Here is a 6,426-nt window from a genome sequence, read left to right on the forward strand (position 1 = left end):
CCAGACGTAACAATACAACCTGCAGTTTGGAAACACCAATGACCAAAAGGCGCATTTTGCCCGCACTAATTCTTGTGTATTTCAGATTTTAAAGAGTATAATTATTTTCGCTCCAATTCAGGGCTATTATAATTTTGGTGTCTCTTTAATGGAACATGTTTCCACAGGGGCTAATTGTATCTGACGCGCCGGCCGGGCACCTATGGGCTCACTGATTCTGTAAAAATGCCCAACTTTCACTATCTATTCAGTGATTTTGGTGAATGCCATCTGTTTTCGATGTCTTCTTTCTCAGTTCAACTGCTCTCTGTCGCTTTACAACGTCTTCTGATTAACCAGAAATGTTTTGCTAAACGTGCTAAGGCTAATTCAATGTGTCTTCTATCCTGCTTGCGCAGCCATCACATCTATGACAAGTCCTCTCCAGGAACACAACGGAAACATGTGGAATAACGTTTTTCCGTTGTCATGGGACATATAAAGGCTCAATTCTGTCGTGTGCTGTGTTCAGTTATTATGTTACCTTTAATTAGCTTAAATGTGGTGGAACACCTGTCTGAACTGAATGCAGTGTCTTGCTTTTTACGCTGGATACAATCCAAGACTTCTCCCTTGGGGTCTGTTCAGAAAAGAGAAATGATCTCATGGATTGAAAATTCTCAGACAGTCTCTATTACGCCTCCAGCTGTATTTTTATTCTTTATTATGGTTATTTCACTTTATTTTAGAACTGAATTCAAGTAACAACATTTTATGAAATATGATCCAGCTTACTGTGGATTTCCTGAGGTTAAATCCTCATGCAGATTACAGTACTTTGATGCAAGTTGAAATTATGCACAGTGGATAAACTGCGTCATTTACACATTATAATGAAGATTTAACATCCTTCTGCATTATTACAATAACGTCGATCTGCCAGTGTTATTTTACATTGCAATGTTTTCATCTTTTAGGACAAATGTATACACTTAACTGGCTCCAGTTTCAGTAAATAAATGGTGTTCCTAATGGAGTTAAAGTCCATCAGAATTGTGAAGAATATATGTAAGTCGTATATTTACATACCATACTCGAATATAACTACTTCTCACTGTTTAGAATGACAGAACAGTGACAGATGTCAGTAATAGGAGGTTAAATAAGGTAGTCTGGATGTTCAATACAACAACATATTGTTAGTCTTGCCTTGCGGCTGTAGGATTGCTAGGTTCGTATAGTAAAAAGCATACAGTATTCTTATTTTGGTATTAAACATTAACAAAGACCTCAGAATTTACATTCTACCCGCAGTCAAATTAGACCCATTGGGGTGAATAAGGCAAGAATAGGCAACGCCAATCTTGCTTCGTATTTGGATCAGCACTGCTAAGTTTTGACAGCTTAAATCCCAGTTTTGTTGGCCTGCGCTTGACAGACCATTGAGAGTGACCCGTCAATCAAAGGTCGCCTGCCCAAAACTTTATCGAAGCTTTATCGTCTATTTTAAATTAAATTGGACCATAATTTACTAAATGAACATCATAATGTATTGAAGAAGATGTGAAACTAGCGACTGAGACCCTAAACTCATCAGGAAACTGTGAGCTCATAAAGGAAGTGTCAAGTCGGGTCACACTTGCTCTTGCTAGATGTTTCTCGGGCGTCAGCGGTCTTATGTCTTTGGACAGTTCACACATAGTGTATGGGGAAGAGAAAGCTTATGGTGCTTCTTGACTCCCTCTAATAAAAACCAATAACAGTACTTACATCGTAGGGTTAGGACCCTGGATCATGACCCCCACTAACCCAGCACATCCAATCCCTTTTACTCTGGGCCTTTCACACATACAGGCTAACTAGAACCTAATACAAAGCTGAGATGGACCGTAAACAGCACTGTGTTAAAACAGTGCAACAGGCTGCTCTTGTAGGGGGCGTGTTATTTAAAGTACTGGTGAAAAAATGCACTTGGATCCAGGAGGTCCACTTGGAGTAACAATAATGTCACTCGCATATAAGATGCCAAAACACTGTACAGCTGCACATGTGCCACACAGAGCCCTCTACACTGGCACCCCTGTGGTGTCAATGGACTGGCCCCCAGTCAGGGGAATGACAGGACAGTGTGGCTCAAGCAGACAGGCACATTAACCCATACTACATCTTTAAATCTATATTCACATTTGGTTTATTATTTTGCAAAAAAAAAATTAATTATATTTTATTTACTACGATTAATGGATTAAATAGTGACTGATAACATACAGTGTTTTGGCTCATATCACTGAAAAAAATGAGTGCAACCAGCATCTGTTCATAGTCTTTTTAACTGTTTAGAAATCTCAGCATCTATTAGGGATGTGTATTGCTAAGAATCATACAATATGTATCACGATTCAGGGGTTAAGATTAAACCATAATAACCATTATAGTGTGATAGTGTAAGCCAGGCGATACATTGAGACAGGAAAACTGTCATAATATAAAGAACACACCACCAAATGCATAAAATTGTACTTCATCCATGTATTTTCATTGTATTTATCGCAGTCCCTGTAATATCCAACACCATAGCCCTCAGTTTATTTTAACAACATATTTTTTTATGTTTTCTTACAACCCTAGCATTTATAAAAAAAATAATCTCAATCTATTATTATTATTATTATTATTATTATTAATAAAATGTGAATTTGAATATTTTCTGGTTTCTTTAGTCCTCTATGACATCTGAATCTGTAGTTGCAGCCCTACTTTGTATAGAAATGCATTAATGAATAAGAATACATTATTCTGTTATGCTGAACGCATACACACAGAAGATAAAGGGCACTTTAAAAAACTAAATTAAAGTGATGTGCTCTATAACTGATTCACCTTTCCATGCTGAGTGGGAATATAATAATAAAAAAATGAGTCATTTCCGTGCTGACACTGCCCACACTCTTATCATTACCAGTTGGTCTTCTTGAATTAGAAACATGCCTAGGATCTGCCTGTCCTCTCATCTTCAGCCACAGGCGACAACTGACTCTGGCTTCTCTGAGCTCACAACTTCTTTCTCAGTCAGGCGGAAGATAGAGCGCACGTCCCAGCCGAAAATGACTGCACCACGCAGCACTTCTGACATCACTCGAACCTTTTATATTTCATCTCGGCCGGGATAACCGTCAGCCAGTGCAGCCACCACCGCATGAGCCTCCATGCCTTTCCTCCATGGCAACCCTGCTTCCAGCTGTGCTAGAGCCGACTACATATGCAGCATCTAGGGGGTATTACAGAATGTGTTGGGGCGGTATGCAGGGGCATCATGCATGCCAAAATTCTGGGGGGTAGAGCTGCACAAATAATTGAAATATTAGCAAAGTCCAATATGCAAATTGTAGCATTATAATGAAGTACTGTAGTGCATTTATTATTCAAAGGGGTGTTACACAAGCAGGGGCGGATCTAGAGATGTATTCATGGGGCCTCCAGAGTGTGGCATGGAGTCTGTAAGGAGTGGCAAAAATATATGATTGATAATCGCAAACACACATTAGGAATATAAAGAAAATATTAAAATGATTGTATTGCAATATTTTGTTTTGTGATATTGTATTGTTAATAAAAAATGCAATATAGTTGCCTTGCTTAGAGTATCTCAATATTGCACAATATATTTAATCATGATACATATTGTATTGCCAGATTATTGCCAATACACAGTCCTTAATCAGAAAACTGACTGGAGGGGACTATAATTAGTCAAAGCCAATTCAATTTCTTTTCAATAGAAATACCTAAAAGGTAGCAATAGAAATTATTTTATTTCTTAAGACATTTTTCCAAATATATGTATTTTTTCACAGAATTTAAGCACGGATTCTAAAATGTGGCCATAACAGAATATTAATGTATGTGTTAATTTCTGTTGGTGGCCAGCCCCCCTAGATACAGCCCTGTAGATTGGGGGTGCAGTGCATGTTTTTGCACCTTTGTAGAACCAAGCCTGACTATAAAATGATCATAGCTACATATTAAAAAAAAACAGTAACAATAAAGAAAGATTCACGTGCCCACCAGCTTGAAGGGACATCAGCACTGGCTGTATGACATGGAGCGAATGTCACAGCACATCTCTGGCAATTTAAGACCACCAACCCAAACCTTATCTCATTCAACATTTCCGTCAAGAAACCCATTCAAGCACACAGAACCCCACTGCACCTCACCGCTTCTGGATTCACTATTTCCTCCCACAAAAAATGTTTGCTAGCCGGGCGTTTGGCTAGCTGTCACAGCGTCAATCAACCCCGAAACTTTCACCTGTATTGGAATTAACAGGGCGTTGCGTGTTGGCTATGTGACGAATTACTAAGGGTTCACTCAAGGATTTTTCGCCATATTTCACGAGACGTTCAGGTTAAGGTTATTAAACTAGCAACGTTGAATTAAATCTGAAAGGCGACAACAGCCGCGTGAAACCCCCCACGCGCGAGAATGGCACGTATCAGTGCTGCTGCACTTGCATGAACGCCAATGCAGCACGCGAGCGTTAATGATGGCTGTAACGATACAAACACCGTTTCAAAGCGTCATTTTTCATCACCCGTGCTCCGTCTCACCGGTGTGACTCATTCGTCAAGAAGCAGCGGTGGTATTGATAAGCTGTTGAGTCCTGAGTCCGTCACGCGTTTGGACCTGAATGTATGAAACGCGGTCCGGTGCCCAGCTTACCTGTAGCAGTTCCTCAGACCATCGCTGAACGGAGGCACCGGCTGCTAATCCAAAAGTACGTTTCTGGAAGCAAGGCGATCACAACACAGTCACTGCTGGAATGTGTGTGTGTGTGAAGAGAAGAGGGAGAGGGAGAGTGAGAGTGTGAATGCGGGGGCATCAAGTGGCGCAAGCCTGCGGTTCGTGGACTGCGGCAAGTTAACAGAATGACACCGGAAAGCAGTTCATTTTGCTAAAAAAAAAATAAAAGCATGCACACTTGTGTGGCATAAAGGCAAAAATATAGTATGGAAGTGAATGACTGGAAAATACGAAAGTTCTCACTCAATTGACAGTTCAGAGGTCAAGGGACCAAATTTAGCCAAACTTTAAAGCAATTTTTTTCCCCTCCTTCTTCATGCCTCTGTGGAGCGGAGGATAATGGGGTGGCACTTGGGGTGGCCAATCAGATCTGCACCTGCATGGTAATATATTGGTTGTGTTTTTTTTTAACACAAATTAAAACAGAAAACAATTAAATGAAGTCATTAGGAATACATTGATTGATAAAGTAATGAAAAACTGGAATGATAGAATAAGTGAGATATGATGAAAAGTATACCTTTGGGGTCTGAGGGTATCACAGTCAGCAGCATAAGGGACAATTAAACTTTTCACGTCATCGTTCCAAACAGTGGAACATAGTGTCTTTATTGATGCACTACCTGCTCAAGGTTAGCTGTGTCAGTTTGTTTATGGTAATTTGATTAAACAGAAATGTAAGAAATGGACCATAAACACAATATAAAGTAAATAATAAAGATATTCAGCTACATTTAATACAGGACCCCTCTACAACACTCAAGATTAGGTCAAAAAGAAGGAGTTCATATTGCGTTAGCGCCAGTGCATATTACAGAACAGAACCACTAATTCAGCCGTAGTAAAAAATATATGATTCACCTCTGACCCTCTGATACGTTATGCTTAATTTGAAAATAAGGACTTTATTTTGAAGGAAAATCGGAAGTAGAATGTTGTTCCTGCAGTGGACTTCACTCTGGTCGATTCATGCAACTGGGAGAAGGAGAGAGGGAGAGAGGATGTTTCTTCCACATGTATCCTGTAAGACCAGAAATGGAATCATTGTAATTCATTAGAGTTCATGTATTCATGTGCATGTGTGCTGTAAAAGGGGGAAATCCCAATAATAAGTGCTTATGGAAAGGCAGTAATTTACTTTCACACTTTGCATTAAGGGACAGATTTAATCTCCGAGCATCATTTTCGCTGCTGGAAGAGATATTGTCAAAACAATAAAGGTCACTATGATTTTATTGTATTGAAATATTTCATGCATCTTTATGTTCATGGGAGTTGAGGATTTTCTGTTCCCAACCCAGGGGTCAGCACCCTTAAAATCAAGAAGGCCTAGCGTCCGCACCAGTGGGTCGCAAAGGGCTCCGGGTGGAGACGCTGAGCCTTGCTTTGATTTTAAGGGTGTAAGAAAACCTAAAAACTATATACAATAGGCCTATAGCTTTATATTCTACCATAATCTCTTTGATTTCTTTGAAGACAACTAACTTAAATTGTTATTTTTAAAGTTTAGATTATTATTTAAGAAGTACATTTTGAAGACCTGAGCACAAGCTATATTCACAGAGCCTTCATTCTCTGATAAACAGCCTCATCCTGCATTAGAAAAGTTAAAACAACCAAAGAGCTTATAGAACAATGAGAACA

This window comes from Morone saxatilis, unplaced genomic scaffold (assembly GCF_004916995.1).
Source record: "Morone saxatilis isolate NCDOM2014 unplaced genomic scaffold, NCSU_SB_2.0 Contig23, whole genome shotgun sequence".
Lineage (NCBI taxonomy): Eukaryota > Metazoa > Chordata > Actinopteri > Moronidae > Morone > Morone saxatilis.